At 37.2% G+C, this 17,209-nt stretch overlaps 1 protein-coding gene across 9 annotated transcripts in view; it reads right to left on the bottom strand.

Annotated features, from left to right (window-relative positions):
* The window catches only part of MECOM (MDS1 and EVI1 complex locus), a 695,135-nt gene that overhangs the window by 190,084 nt on the left and 487,842 nt on the right, over positions 1–17,209 (bottom strand). The window contains exon 1 of one of the 9 annotated variants that reach the window (XM_066347376.1): positions 14,648–14,742. The exons of the other annotated variants lie outside the window; for them this stretch is intronic. The gene's annotated coding sequence lies outside the window, so the exon portion shown is untranslated. Of the gene's footprint in view, positions 1–14,647; positions 14,743–17,209 lie in introns of those variants that run through there. 9 annotated transcript variants of the gene reach the window in all.

The raw sequence follows: 17,209 nt of genomic DNA, 5'->3' as shown, positions 1-17,209 counted from the left end.
CATGGAGATGTGGTGCTTCTCCAAAGCGCTCTCTCTCACACACAAACACGCGGAGCATTTAGAAGCCTCGAGTTGCAATGGTAGCATCACAAGGAAACTTGGGTCCGCAAGCCCATTTCTGGAGAAAATACCCCGCAAACCAGCACTGAACACTGATTGAGCAAGATGTATATTATTGTTTTGTTAAGCCATGAGGTTTGGAGTTTTGTCTGTTGAGGCAACTGGCATTAATTACTGTAACTGATACAGTGACAGAAAAATGTTTGTTTTGTTCTCACCTCACAGAAGCACCTCTTTTATACAGGAGACAGGAGTGACATTAAAGATGCATCAAGTTGCTATCAGCTCTGCAAGGCAGGGGCAGAACTGAGCACAATCACTTGGTGGCCTCTCCCTAACACTGTCTTCTCTTTTTTCCTGATGCCAAACAGGACAACCCGTAAATTGCCCTTAAACTATGAGCTGGGCTTACATGAACTATTTGTTACTTTTTCTTTAGGATAAAGCTATTTAAGTTCTGCCACTGAAAATTGACAAAGCAGCAGCTCCTAAGTGTAAATTTCTCTTTCAATCATCTACAGAGCACTTTCTTCACACACACACACACACACACACACACACACACACACACACGTCTATTTTTAAACACTATTTTACACATGAATAGGATGGCTGAAAAGATCCCAATGAATTTTACCACTGAAATATTAAACAAAAATCTGAGTTTGCTGTCTTAAAGTAAATAACAGTAATCAAAGCTTAGTAAAGATGGCTTATAATAGCTAAAAACAGGGCCCATTTGCTTGTAATAATAATGTCATTCCCTTGTTTTAGCCTGAAGGAATTGGGGAAAAGAGGAAATATGAGTATAAATCCTTTCAATTAAAGCTTTATTATAAAGTAAAACTATTTTTGCTTCTTTTTAATATTCTACATTTCACTTTATGTTGGTAGAAAGATAACAAATGACAATTATTTTTTATTCCATGTGAAAAAATATGACTGTGCCTCAGGGCAATAGTTAAAGCCAATATAGGTCAGAAAAATAAACTATGTTGTTAATTAATAGATTGGATAGGAATGTGATCCTATCCACACAGGGGAGATGCAAATGTTAGGTATTCTAGGTCCAGATTTGTTGATAGTCTTGAAATTAAAACTTGAAATCTAAGTAGACTACAACAAATATTATGATATACTTAGCTTCTAAATCCCTGAGGAAAATTTGCATCTAGCATAGAACATGGAAAAAAAATCACGATGTGCTATTTCCCTCTGGGCTATTACTTTTTTGCATTGGCTACTGGGAAGCTCAAAGACAGGCTCTGTACTTTCTTATAGTTCTCTTCAGAACTGGTTGTTAAATATACTGCTTTCTCTCTTCTTTTACTTCTTTGTTATCTTATGTTAGTTGTCAATTGCTTTTTTCTTTGTACTTGTAGTTTGGTTGCAAGCTGCCTCAAGTGCTTTGTGAAAATAGTGGTGTTATAAATCAAAACACCAATAAATTTAAAAAATAGCAAAGTATCAGGCACAAATATGACTTTCTGAGAATGTCTAGAGTCCTATGAAACCACAGAATATTAGAAGAGAGGGGCCTTAGAAGCCATCTACCCTGAAACCCTTGTTGAGTGGATAAGGAATCAGACCCAAAGAAGTTCAATATGTGAGACACAGAGATAATTAGAGCTCATTTCCCCTGCATCATCTCCTCCCCTTTCACTAGGAGATGGATCTCTTCTTCAAATATAATGTCCAAATTATCACATACTATACTCAATTTATTTATTTTATACTAAATTTTGGAGCTTTCTACATAGAGTAAGTATTTAAACCTAGCGTGCATGCTCTTGAGACCCATTCTCATCCTTTCCATAGACTGCTGCTCAGGCATCTGCCAGGAGAGGGAGATTATTCCCACGGACTCTTGCCAGGAGCCTGGCTGGGGACTGTGCTCAGAGCTAACTGTTACTTTGAGTAGTTAGTTACATTATTCAGGAGTTAGAACTGTCAAGATCTCTCCCATTTAGGATCTGCTTGAGCAGCATCAAACAGAAACAAGTTAAAGAATGTCTGGTTGCCAATATTCTTGATACATAAATCAACCCCAATTTAGGGAAAGATTTTGTTAACCTTATTCTGGGCTATGATATATGATAAATAATGGCATCCTAGAGCTGTCTATTCTAAATCACTGTGCCACCATTAGGGTAATTGCTGGGGCTGATCCTGGTCGCACAGGTCTTGGTGTGGCAAATATATAGGATCCTCTTCACAGGGTTCTGCACTGATAAGATAGGGCAGCCAGACAAGATAGAATCCAGACAGAGAGCCATTGATGTTGTCTACAGACAGAGATGGGCTTCTAAGAAACTCTGTTATTTGAATATCAATATATTTGCAATATTCTTGCTCAGTGTTCTACTGTGGTAATCAGTGGCTGAGAAATCAGTAGCATTGAGCTAGCTATAAAGTCATTCCTCATTTAGCAGACAGAGTGACATTAATGAATTTCTGGGTGTGGGAGTCTTCTGGCATTATTGCTTCTTAAAATATCCTTGATATCTTCAGAGGTCTCTAATGTGTATCTTGCCAAGAACGAACATTATAGAGTGTGTTAGTTATGAGGTAGCATGGCTTCTAATCTGACATGAGGAGGGTTGTCACTTTGCTATTTCTTACTCTAAATAATTATTTACATTTAAATCAACACAAATAAAAGGAATTAACTCAACAAGGGAAACTAACCTGAGTTAGGTACAAATTCATAGCCAAACAGCACCATAAATACCATGAGTAATGAGATATTGACAAGTAAATCTTCAATGTTGCCCACAAATGTTCATCACTGGCAGAGTTATACCTGAGTACACTTTCTTCCTCTCGTGGGACCTGGGAGATTCTGTCATTGTTGTTCATGGCCCTAAGTTAGTTATCATAGGTCAAAATTTTAGGCTTTTGAAAACTGTATACTCACTAAACATGTAGGGTGAAATAAGCAAACTATTTGCTATTTGCTTCTAAATATTGAAATAGTTTTCATTAGTTATCTACAAAGCATGCCTAGGTGACGTCAGCATTGGTATCTGGTGCAAGGCTCACTTCTGAGCCAATAGAAACAGTATCTTAGTGAACATGGAAAGCTAACACACAACTCAGATGTGATAGTTCTTAACTTTTACTCTCACTGTTGCACTCACATAAAGAATCAAGAATTTCTGGTCCCATAATATCATTTTATACTGGAAATTTGATGAAATATTATTAAAGAAAAATTACTGTAAAGTATCATGACTCTAACCTTAAAGTAATTACTTAACATGAAATATAAGAGTGCAGAGACAAGAATTTGCCAACCCAATATCAATTCTTCTTTTTTACCTTACAAATAATAAATCCAATGTTATTTGAGGCATTATAGGGGAAAGTGTGTGTGTAAGAGAGAAAGAAAAAGAGAGAGAAATGGAGGAAAGAAGGAAAAACTATATTTCCCAGCCTGTCTTGCAGCTGGGCTAGTCCTGGTCAATTAGATTTAAGCAATTACCACTGGATATGGGTTTCCAGAAAAGCCCTTCAAAAGGAGCTGACTTACTGTTATTTACCATTTTTTCTTATTGTAGATCTTTTCTTTTTCTTTTTTTTTTTTTTTTTTTTTTTTTTGCTTAGAACATGCACAGGATGGCTGGCACTTTGTAGCCATCTTGAGAATATGAAGATAAAGATCATACCTGAAAACAGTAAAGCAGGAAACTACAAGGATCTAGGGTTCCTGAGAGCAGCATGGAGTTGCCACACCAGTGACTGGCCTTCACACTTCTTTTAAATTTTAAGCCACTGATTTGAGAGTCTGTTATACAGATAAAACACAGAAGTCAAAACGTATTAGTTTGAGGCCTGTTTCTAGTCCTTGCCATTCCATTAACTGTATGACTTTTGAAAAGCTCTTTAACATCTCACGGCCTTAGTTCTCTTCCCTATGGACTGAGTTGGGCGGAATGATCTTAAGGAAACATATTTCATTTTACTAGTTGTAATTTGTAACTGCCCATCTCTACTTTTCCAATATCTTTCTTAACATTTTTTATTTTTTTTCCAAGATTTTATTTATTGATATTAGAGGGAAAACAGAAAGAGAAAGAGAGAAAGAGGGGGAAGGAGCGGGAAGCATCAACTCATAGTAGTTGCTTCTCGGATGCACCTTGACCGAGCAAGCCCAGGGTTTCGAACCAGCAACCTCAGCATTCCAGGTCAATGCTTTATACACTGTGCCACCACACATCAGGCCAATACCATTCTTAGCTATGTGCATAAAAAAGAAAAAAACTAATATTGTATTGGTGAATTTCAAAGTAAAAGAAGGAGTCTTGGCCAGGTAGCTAAATTGGTTAGAATGTCATCCTGATAGGTCAAGTTTGCATGTTTGGTCCTTGGTCAGGGCACATACAAGAATCAAGCAATGAATGCATAAATAAGTGGAACAACAGAGCAATGTTTCTCTCTCTTCTTTCTTCTCTCTCTAAAATCAATCAATAGAAAAATTAAAGAAGAATGAGAAAGACAAGTAGTTACAAACTCTAGAACCCCTAAACCAGCAGATGAAAGTTTGAGCAAGTAAGTTTGTAAACTGTGATTTTTATGCTAACTTTGTTAAAGATGGCACTGCCCATGTGAATGGCCATCACCCAGGTGATAATATTAATTACCTTCCTGCTTGGGAAGGGGCTTGGTTATGCTAATGTGTGATGGAGGAGGGGTTGTCTCAGGGAAAAGTTTTAAAAGGTGGAGCTAGGAGGCCATTTTGGAAGAGAAGAGACCACATTGTTGCTGGGGAAAGAAGCCACGTGGTTGTAGAGGAGGCAGCCAGCCAAAATGGAGGCATATAGAGGGGACTGAGTGAGACTACTGGGTCTTTGATTCTAGGAAAACTCCAATGAGCCAGTGGCTTTGAGAGCCCTGAATGGAAAGGGAAGTATTTTCCCACTGTGTGTATTTCTCGTCTGCCAGGTACAAGCTAGGATTAAATTTAATGGCCCACCAGTTCTTGGCTCCATTGATTCATTACCATCTGTTTGAATCAAATGTGAACTTGCATGTGAATGGCCACAATGGCAGCGGTGGTCCCTGGCCTTACAAAGTTTAAACAAGTTTTCCTTAAAGTAACCTGTTTTAATAAATGCTATCAATGACGGAAAGTGTCTGGGTCTGACTCTCAGAGACTCTGACAAGGCAGGTGAATCAAGGATGTGAAATAGATGAGGAAAAATCTATGGAGAAAAAATTTAATACATTGGAAACCTTGGAGCTAAATGACAGAGAATTCAAGATAGAAATCCTAAAAATCCTCCAAGATATACAAGAAAACACAGAAAGGCAATTTAGGGAGCTCAGAAAACAACTCAATGAACACAAAGAATATATTTCCAAGGAAACTGAAACTATAAATACAAATCAAACAGAGATTAAAAACTCAATTCACGAGCTGAAAAATGAGGTAACAAGCTTAGCTAATAGAACAGGCCAGATAGAAGAGAGGATTAGTGAAATAGAAGACAAGCAACTTGAGGCACAACAGAGAGAAGAAGAAAGAGACTCAAAAATTAAAAAAAATGAGATAGCCCTACAAGAATGATCTAACTCCATCAAAAAGAATAACATAAGAATAATAGGTATATCAGAGAGAGAAGAGAGAGAAAATGGAATGGAGAACATACTCAAACAAATAATAGATGAGAACTTCCCAAGCCTGTGGAAAGAACTAAAGCCTCAAATTCAAGAAGCAAACAGAACTCCGAGTTTTCTTAACCCCAAAAAACCTACTCCAAGGCGCATCATAATGAAATTGGCACAAACCAACTGCAAAGAAAAAATTCTCAAGGCAGCCAGGGAAAAGAAGAATACAACATATAAAGGAAGGCCCATTAGATTATCATCAGATTTCTCAGCAGAAACTCTACAAGCTAGAAGAGAGTGGACCCCAATATTTAAAGTCCTGAAAGAGAGGAACTTTCAGCCATGAATACTATACCCATCAAAGCTATCCTTCAAATATGAAGGAGAAATAAAAACATTCACAGATACAGAAAAGATGAGGGAATTTATCATCAGAAAACCCCACTCCAGGAATTACTAAAGGGGGTCCTCCAATCAGATACAAAAAACAAAAAAAAAAACAAAGCCACAAGTAAAAGCTCCAAGAAGAACACAATAAAACCAAATTTAAACTGTGACAACAACAAAAAAAAGGGGGGGGGAGAGGATGGAGATTAACAGTAGCAAAGGACGATGGAGTGCAAAAGTACTCACAAAATAGTGAGCTACAATGAACAGGGTAGGAACCCTTTTCATTACTTAAAGGTAACCACCACAGAAGCACATGACTTAAAAAAGATAGCAACAGAAGAAAGATGTATGGAATACAACCAAATAAAAACAAAAGATAAAAAAATGAAAGAGAAGGATCAAACAAGACACAAAACTAACAAAAAGCAATATATAAAATGGCAATAGGGAACTCACAAGTGTCAATAATTACACTAAATGTAAACGAACTAAACTCACCAATAAAAAGGCACAGAGTAGCAGAATGGATTAAAAAAGAAAATCCAACTGTATGTATGCTGCCTACAGGAAACTCATCTAAGTAACAAGGATAAAAACAAATTCAAAGTGAAAGACTGGAAAACAATACTCCAAGCAAATAACATCCAAAAAAAAGCAGGCGTAGCAATACTCTTATCTGATAATGCTGACTACAAGACAGCAAAAGTACTCAGAGACAAAAATGGCCATTTCATAATGGCTAAGGGGACACTGAATCAAGAAGACATAACAATTCTTAATATATATGCACCAAACCAAGGAGCACCAAAATATATAAGACAGCTACTTATTGACCTTAAAACAAAAACTAACAAAAATACAATCATACTTGGAGACCTCAATACACCACTGACGGCTCTAGATCGGTCATCCAAACAGAGAATCAACAAAGATATAGTGGCCTTAAACAAAACACTAGAGCACCTGGATATGATAGACATCTACAGGACATTTCATCCCAAAGTGACTGAGTATACATTTTTCTCCAGTATACATGGATCATTCTCAAGAATTGACCATATGTAGGGCCACAAAAACAACATCAGCAAATTCAGAAAAATCGAAGTTGTACCAAGCATATTTTCTGATCATAAAGCCTTGAAACTAGAATTCAACTGCAAAATAGAGGGAAAAAATCCCACAAAAATGTGGAAACTAAACAACATACTTTTAAAGAATGAATGGGCCAAAGAAAAAATAAGTGCAGAGATCAAAAGATATATACAGACAAATGAAAATGACAATACGACATATCAGAATCTATGGGATGTAGAAAAAGCAGTGATAAGAGGGAAGTTCATATCACTTCAGGCATATATGAACCAACAAGAGAGAGCCCAAGTGAACCACTTAATTTCACACCTTAAGGAACTAGAAAACGAAGAACAAAGACAACCCAAGACCAGCCGAAGAAAGGAGATAATAAAAATCAGAGCAGAAATAAATGAAATAGAGAACAGAAAAACTATAGAAAAAATTAATAGAACAAGGAGCTGGTTCTTTGAAAAGATCAACAAAATTGACAAACCCTTGGCAAGACTTACCAAGGAAAAAAGAGAAAGAACTCATATAAACAAAATCCATAATGAAAGAGGAGAAATCACCACGGACACCGTAGATATACAAAGAATTATTGTAGAATACTACGAAAAACTTTATGCCACTAAATTCAACAACCTAGAAGAAATAGATAAATTCCTAGAACAATACAACCTTCCTAGACTGAGTTAAGAAGAAGCAGAAAGCCTAAACAGACCTACTAGTAGAGAAGAAATAGAAAAAAACATTAAAAACCTCCCCAAAAATAAAAGTCCAGGCCCTGACGGCTATACCAGAGAATTTTATCAAACATTCAAAGAAGACTTGGTTCCTATTCTACTCAAAGTCTTCCAAAAAATTGAAGAAGAAGCAATACTTCCAAACACATTTTATGAGGCCAACATAACCCTCATACCAAAACCAGGCAAGGATGGCACAAAAAAAGAAAACTATAGACCAATATCTCTAATGAATACAGATGCTAAAATACTAAACAAAATACTAGCAAATCGAATACAACAACATATTAAAAAAGTAATACATCATGATCAAGTGGGATTCATTCCAGAATCTCAAGGATGGTTCAACATACGTAAAACAGTTAACGTAATACACCATATCAACAAAACAAAGAACAAAAACCACATGATCTTATCAATAGACGCAGAAAAGGCTTTCGATAAAATACAACACAATTTTATGTTTAAGACTCTCAACAAAATGGGTATAGAAGGAAAATATCTCCACATGATAAAGGCCATATATGATAAACCATCAGCTAACATCATATTAAATGGCACTAAACTGAAGGCTTTCCCCCTTAAATCAGGAACAAGACAGGGTTGTCCACTCTCTCCACTCTTATTTAATGTGGTACTAGAGGTTCTAGCCAGAGCAATCAGACAACACAAAGAAATAAAAGGCATCCATATCGGAAAAGAAGAAGTAAAGGTATCACTTTTTGCAGATGATATGATCCTATACATCGAAAACCCCAAAGAATCCACAAAAAAATAAAAAAGATGTGAAGAACTGCCTTCAGCTGCCTCTGGCTCCATTTAGGAGAGGAACCTATGGGCATGGGGATGGGCAGTAGGAAAAAAAATACCCCAGCCTACTTTGTGTCTGTTTGACTCATATGATGGAATATTAGCCCACTTTGGGTAGCCCTGGGACAGAGTTGAGCTCAAAGTGTTGGAGCTTTGCTGCACTTGGCCAAAAAGGAGCCTCCCTTTTCTAATCTCCTATCCTTTTTTAAGTACTTCAGGGTGAACTAGGAAAGGTGACAGAAGCACATATCTCTAGCTTAGTCCATTGTTGCAGAGCCCGATAGTTCTGCAGGGTTACACAAAACCTGTGGTTAGTAGCCACGTACTGTGAATATGCTATTTTGTCAGGGGAACTATAGAAACATGAATAATCTCAACCCTCATGATCCAGAGAAGTGGGGCAAGAGTGAGAAAACACCTATAATTTTATTTTTCCCTCTCAACTGAAGGATGTCTTATTAACACATATAAACCAGAAATCATCTGCTTCATTCTGAGAGATTTTCCCTAATGACCTAGTTAAGTGCACATTACAAATAAGTACCCCCAAATTCTCTCATAGGATTTTTCATAACCTTCCCTCCAGCAGAAAGAATAATGCTGAACAGTTAAAAATATATATTTTAACAATCCTACAACAGCCAATGTTATTCACAAGAAGCAAGAAAGTTATATTTATTATAAAGTCTCTGCAAAGTTTCCATGTTCCTGTCTGGCAGTTAACATCCAAATAACCTTTTTCTACCTGCAGTGCCCTTAACCACATTGAAACTGAATCATCTGGAATGGAAAATCTCTGATATGCTTTTCAGACCAACCTTGTGAAAAAAGATACATGTTTAAGTTTGTGGCAACAAACAGTGTTATTATCTCCCTTTCTCTAATATTTAACCAATCTGAGCACTCGGGGGAAAAATGTTATCTGAAATCCAACCACTTTATATACAGTCACTTGGTCTTCTTTTGACAATTGAACTAGCTTTTCTCACAAGTATCTCGAACCCTTGTTTGGAAAGCTTTATTCAAGTGGGTGTGCAAACAGGAGGAGGACTGTTCTTTAGCAATCCCTCCTCATAAGCCTCCAATGATACTATCTATCTGTACTTGAGTTCATGAAAAGATAAATACAAGCTGTGCTGTGGCCAGCTGTGTTTTCCTTGCACTGAGGAATTCACAAAAGGAAAATTTTAAATCACACATTTATCAGTGAACAAGCTTGCTAAAGCAAATAGATTTCAGTCTCCTGAGTTGGCTTCAATAAAAGATTAAACACTAATAGGCCAACTTACCACACTCAACAGATTTATGAATAATCAAAGTTTGGAGGAAGGCCAGGCCGTTTAAGAACATTACCTTCCATATAGTATGCCAATAGTATGTAGACATCTTCCTGTAGCTAAGCAGCCATATTTCCTCTCCTACGATTCAATACTGACGGAATAATTGGCCTTTACAAAACATTTATTAAACTGCATCATTTACCACACATCCCATGCTTGTTTAAGACTGTCAAGCAAGGCAGAGGATGCAAACAGGGGAGACAGACAGGATCTTTCTAATTGCTAAGTGGATTTAATGAGTAAACAGAGGTAAGTGAGTCTGGAATGATTAGACCAAGGTACTAAATTGTCAAGGCATTCTGTAAGGAATGAAAGAACAAGCACCTTATCATATCTAGTGTTTGAATAATCCTTTGCATTTTACTCTCAGTGTACACAGAGCCCACTTATCCTGGGTTTCCTTTGGAGTTCTCATGTTAGTCTTTGGTGGTCAGCTACCAATGCTGCCTTCCTTTCCCAGATTAATACTCTTAGTCATGGAGAGTTCACTGAATGCTCTATCTACCCAGGGTCACATGTTAAGTAAATGATTAAATGAGGGCTGAAATCACCGGGACAAGTTTCTAACCCTCAGAAAGATTGCTTATTTCTCTATCTTATATCTTTGTATCTAACTTTTTTTGTGTGTGGCGGAGACAGAGAGAGTTGGAGAGACGGACAGATAGGGACAGCCAGGAAGGGAGAGAGATGAGAAACATCAATTCTTCATTGCAGTTCTTTAGTTGTTCATTCATTGATTTCTCATATGTGCCTTGACTGGGGACTACAGCAGACCGAGTGACTCCTTGCTTGAGCCAGTGACCTTGGGCTCAAGCTGGTGAGCCTTGCTCAAACCAGATGAGCCCGCACTCAAGCTGGCAACCTTGGGGTCTCGAACCCAGGTCTTCCTCATCCCAGTCCTACGCTCTATCCACTGCACCCCAGCCTGGTCAGGCTGTATCTAACTTTAAAGAGAAAAATATCAGCAAATTGATTCTTTGTAATAGAAGTCATGAAAAAAAATCTTCTTGCTAACAAATTTTGAATACTATGGACAAAATGCTCTAGTTAAAATACATTCAACTTAGTTACAGTGAGCTCAAAACACACTCATGGTGTGACTGGGGAATGAAAACCATCTCCATGTTTTACAGGTTTGCTATGGCAGAAAACACTGCTGGATTCCAGGTCATCTCTCGCCAAATTAGAACATGTTTCTTAAGATTTTGGGATGCTGCTCAATAAAAATCCTGGTCATGCACTCTATAATAGAAATTCTCTATCTAACCTCACTTAATGCCAGGAAAATGAAAGTATCATTGCCTCTGGCTTTTAAGTATGTCTGGAGTAGGTTCTCAAATCGTTTAAGATTTCTGACGCCTCAAGTAAATATTCTAGTTCTTTGGTGTCTTTTTCAGTTACATAAACATCTTTGGTTTCTTCACTTTAACTGGGACTTAAAGAAAAAAGGAATAGGTTTTCATTAAGATACAACTGGCCATTGATCGAATTCAGAAATACTTTTGTCTAAATTTTGCTTTCATAAGATACATATTTTTTGATTCACATTTGCTTGGCCCACAGCATAGGTTTTATGTGCACTTCCTTAACATAATCATTGAAAAAGGAATTATTTCACTGTGCATATTCAAGCACACCCAACATAAATGGGCAATAGAAAGTAGTTACATCACCATTTATCCCCCTTGCACTGACTTCTAGAAGGAGACTTGACTTGGGGTGGTGAACACACAATACAGTGTACAGATAATGTATTATAGAATTTTACATCTGAAACCTATATAATTTTACTAATCAATGTCACCTCAATAAGGTCAATTTAAAAAATAATAAATAAAATAAAGTAGTTACAAACCCACTGGCCCCCAGTCAAAAAGGGACAATGTTCTAGTCTAATGTTTAGTATCAGAATCTGGATAATAAATAATAAATTTTTAAAGGTTGAACTATATACGAAAGACTTGCATCTGGCTAGCTACCTCAGTCAACTTGATAAAAATTATAATAGAGAATTAATAAAATTAGAGAAGAAGAGAAAAAACCCCTCACACATAAACAGATTTTTTATCTTTACAGATAATTAAAGCACATCACAACACAAAGAAATGTCAAGGTTCCATGTTATATCTGTATTTATACATATATACAATTTCTATGATTTGTATGTCTAATTATAATTTTATATGTTAAATATTAACCCTGGTGTAAGAGGTTTTGAAAACTTTTAGAACCCTTTTAAAAAGCAAGCAAAGAAATTTTACTATATATATATATTAAATATTAAGGTGTTTATACTCTTGGTTTTGATAATTCTATTGTTGGAAATTTTTTTTAGATACATATCAGTGACATGTAAAAGTTATACTTATTAGTTTATTTGCAGTGGTGTTACATTTTATAACAAAATAAATCATGCAAGAGACCAACAATCGGGGAAAAGTAAATTAGAGCATATGGATAGACTAATACTACTACTACTACTAATAATAATAAAACTAATGCAAAAACATAGGCCAGCATTTATGGTAAAATATTAAGCAATAAAGAGTTAAAGGTATAATGAATTTAATCAGGCAGAGCCAAGCAAAACTTTCTAGAGAATGAAATTGTTTCCAATTTTTAATTATTTTTCCAATCCTGTTTTCATGTTTTGAAAGTGATGGCAAGAAATCCTTCTTGGCCACGTGTAAGTGTAAGGCACAGCCCTCCCCTCACTAAGCACCCTGTTCATTGCAGACAGTGGCCGTAGAAGGGACTAGTCTCATTTCTCCAATGGGAGTTAACCCCGAAGGACAGCTATTCCAAGTACCAACCACCCAGGTCTGAAAACACTGTGGCCTTCCTGAGGGCCACGCCTTCCACATCAGAGGACTTTCCTTGACACCAACATGGGGGTGGGGGAGCCCCAGCTCTAAACACAGCCTCCTCTTCACACTATGAAACCAAATTATCCTGATAAGGGGACACAGTCTCATCACCAGGCATCCTTTCATTAAAGCACAGACATCCCAATGTCAAAACAGTCAAGTAATCACTAGATACCAAGCCAAACAACTGCTAATTGAGAGCATCAGGGAACGAAAAGGCAGCTTTAACACACCAAAGTTAAAGCAACCACCATCAAAAAAGACTTTCCAAGTTTTAATTATTTTTTAATGTCTTTATTTTAAAACCAGATATTTATTGCTCTTTTAAAATGTCTCAGGGTAGCATTTTTAGTTCTGCAACAGTGCTGCTAACATTCCAAGACCAGCTATCGTGCAACTTCCCATAAAAAAATTAACACTAGGAAGGCCATTTTTTTGTGCTTAAGCTCATGCCAATGAAAACTACCCTATAGGCATAAACTTGATATTTCTGTTCACCACACATTAACCCAGAGTTCCTCCGGGTGTGACGCCCAGGTGACTCCTGTGATGCAGATTTTGAAAAATTTGGGCTGGAAACCTGCATGATTGAACACCCCCTCATAACAGGGCAGAACCATTGATCTTCTCTTATTTCACCCAATCTGCACTTAGTCTTGGAAGATTAACCCTTTGGCAGTATGAATTCACATTGCTAAACACAAAGGGAGTCCCTCCTGAGGCTTGTGAAAGTGCATTAGTTCCCAGACTAGGACCCAGGGACCTCTGGGGGTCTGACATGATTCATGAGCAGCAAAGAGAAGAAGTGGCTAAGATGGGAGCTGGGGCGAGACACGGGCTCTGGAAAGAACAGAATTGCAGACTCCTGGAGCTAAAGAAAACCTTGGTGGCCACTGAGAATAATCCTTTCAATGCACCACCACACCACTAGTCAGTGACAGAAAATAAAAATATCATCCTAAATTATAAAGAAACACAGCAGTAAATGAGGACAAACTATTGTGGGTTAAGATAATCCCTAAAACGGATTCAGATAAGGTTCTGCTGTAATTTTTTCTAACATCTGGATTACGAGAGGCCATCGTCAGAAGATGGCGATGGTTTGTGGCTTCACAGCAGGAGTGTGAAGACAACATAAAGCAGACTGTTCACAAACCTGGCCAGCCTTCTAGAATCTTCGAAAGTTAGGGGCTGCACACTTAGTTCAACATAGACTTTTGAGCAACTTTCCTTGGTCTGGCAATGTAACTCCCCACAGCCCATTCCGCACTCTTTTGAATAGAGAGGAAAGGGTTATATAGGGTGGGCACCATGTGCAGAAGCTCAGTTTGACCTTCCTCACTTCTGTTGAGGGCAGGAAGGAGGGGAGGTAGAGAGGACTGGAGAAAAACATGAACCAGGAGCAGAGGAGAGCAAGCTGGATGAAGAGAGACAGCTTACCCCATTAACTTATCTACCTTTCCCAAACACAGGCACATGAAAAAGAGGCAGCTACAGAAGAGGAAACTTGCCTTCAATAATTAAGGTTGAGTTAGCTGTCCTTCACCTGCCCACATGCTGTTTTATATGAACATACTCTCATAGGGTCCCTTTGCCAGACATCCAGAACATCTTTACAATTCAGAACATCCGTCCAAAAAGCAAGGTACACAAAAATCTATTACACAATTTTGTACATCAGCTCCCACCTGTGCATTCCAAATCAAAGAGATAAATTTAAAAAGGAAATGTTTCACATTTTCAAGCCACATACCTAGAAGGGGTGCTTGACCAGATTACTTGTGTCCATTGCTGAAGTTCTCGCTGCAAAAAGTGAGAATCATCATGCTTCTACACAGAGAAGCAAGCTGCATCAGCAAGACATAACCAGGAAGAGAAAATGAATATAACCCCACCGTTAATACTAAAACTGGTCAATAATTATCTAGGCGGTATCAGTTATGTTCTCATCCTAGCTGGCCTTTAAGTAAAGAGAAGGAACCTGTGAGCAGGGCTTGTGAATGCTGCGGCTTCTCTGTAGGACTATTATCTCAGGCGGTGTGTGTGAAGAGTGGGTGGATACAGCCTGCAACTGCATGTTTACTGCTTCAACATTCTACCGACTTCTGGAGAATCATTGCTCATCTTAATCTCATTCCAAAGCCCCAAAAGGGCATCAGGAAGTTCTTACTCACTGGTAATTTGCTCTTGGAAACCCTGGGAGGAAGAGGAGCTTTGTCACAATGTGCTAAATCATGGCTGTGTGGAGGCCACTAACAGACAGGAAGGAGTGTGTCACACCTTTCCAAAGTTCCTTTAAGGTGAATGAGGATTAATGCTAATTTTGAAATCTGCCTGATTTTCAGGAGAGGAGAGATATATATTTAATAAACATTATTTGTTCCAATTCAAGTACACTTGATCAAGAGAACTAGGAATTCAAGAAAAAGTCATTTTGAAAAAATAGTTTTTTAATTTTTCTAAGATTTTTAAAAATTAAGTTTATTGGTGTAACACTGGTGAATAACTTATGTAAATTTCAGGGGTGTAATTCTATCAATCTATGTATCCTTTGTGTGCTCATCATTTGAAATGTAGTCTCTTTTGTTACCAGATACTTGAGCCCCTCCCCTTTTCTTTCTCCCTCCACTCCCTCCCCTCCGGCAACCACTATCCTGTTGTCAGTGTTTATGTAACTTGTATAATATGCTTCATGAAGTAAGCACATTTTCCCATTTCTTAGCATTACACCATTTTCTGAACGTAACTTTTGAAAACTACCGACTAGTTGAAGGCAGCACGAAGCTTGAGCAGGGGGAAAAGTCAAAGGGTCAAGGCAAAATAAACCGTGAACAGCAGGATCAGATTTTAGATTTCAGAGGCAAATGAAAGCCAAATGGAGCAAAAGGGACAGTTTTTACATAAAAAGCTACAACATAAGTGTTAAAGATTCTCTATTTCTTATGAATATGACAAAATGATCTATAGCTGCACTGTCACATGACTATTTTAATTGAAAATTATTAAAATAAATACAATTAAAAATTCGGTGCCTCATTTGAGCTAGTCACAGTCAAGTGCTCAATAACTACACAGGACTCGTAACAATCACATTGGACAGCCCAGATTATAAAACATTCATTACTGCAGAAAGTTTGGTTGGACAGTTCAGATTCCAGAGCTCATAAAGAACTTTAAAGTGAGCATAGATATACAATATAAACTTTTTTTAAAAAGGCCGTGGCTCCATAAAAGTACACAGTAGGAAGTGGTATACTCAAAACAGAAAAAAACGACAACAACAAATAAAAAACACTTTTATTCTTGCTTTAGCTCAATTCTTATTTAGGGAGGAAAAAAAACTCAGAAAACAGGCTGGGCAATACTCAGTCTAAGTACTCAGGTTTTCAGGGAGAGTTCACACTGAAGTTACCCTTTCAATGGGGAAAGGCAGAGATATAAGTGTGCCTGTTTGCGTGTGTGTGTGAGTGCACAAATTCGCTGGAATAGTCAAAGCATGACATGACACAGAGAAATGTTCATCCTAGAAGCTGCCAAATATTAGTATGTATGGCACCAAGTCATGATATTAAGGTAAAGTAAGGACTGGCACCATTTGATCTGACTTCTGCTATAGGAAAGGTCATTCTTAAACTGAATAGAGCAAATAAAAATTTTCTATCTTCATGGAGTTCAAAGAAACTTTGCTCAGAATTGAAATGATTATCCAGGTGTTGTTATTGATTCTATTTTTGAAAGGTCTTCTACCTAGAGTATTTAAAGTATGCTCTATTTTGCAAGCAGGAGGGTTTGATAAAGTGCCAAGGTCATCCTCTGTGCTAGAACATTGATACCCTGGTAAATATCTTAGTTCTACAATGATACACAAATGACAATTTAAAATATACTATTTAATTTCACTTTTTTTTTACTGCTCTCATTTGATAATGTGTGTGTTTCCAGGCTTGCAGGTGCGAGGTGGTCACATGGTTATAGCAACATAAAGAATTAAGGCTTTAGAAACTACATTCTGTATGAGTTACAGATAAAATTGGTTCACAATGGAAATTTAAAATTATACCCAATTCTAATTAGTTCAATTGTAATAAAATAAGAGAGCTGTTATTTATATTTAGTGATTATGAAATTTTAAAACTATATGTCAGTTACATCAATTGATTCTTTACTAAAGCAACTTAAATTCTTTTTTTTTCAACATATGTGACGTCCCTAGTCAAAACTACGAAATATTCACTGATGTATTTATTTCTTATGAATTATCTGCTGCTTTTACTAGTGGCTGAAATCCAAGTTGTGTTAGAATAAGTCATCTTAA

Source organism: Saccopteryx leptura, chromosome 8, assembly GCF_036850995.1.
Source record: "Saccopteryx leptura isolate mSacLep1 chromosome 8, mSacLep1_pri_phased_curated, whole genome shotgun sequence".
Classification (NCBI taxonomy): domain Eukaryota; kingdom Metazoa; phylum Chordata; class Mammalia; order Chiroptera; family Emballonuridae; genus Saccopteryx; species Saccopteryx leptura.
The sequence above is the reverse complement of the archived record's forward strand: the minus strand, read 5'-3'. Positions and strand labels throughout refer to the sequence as shown.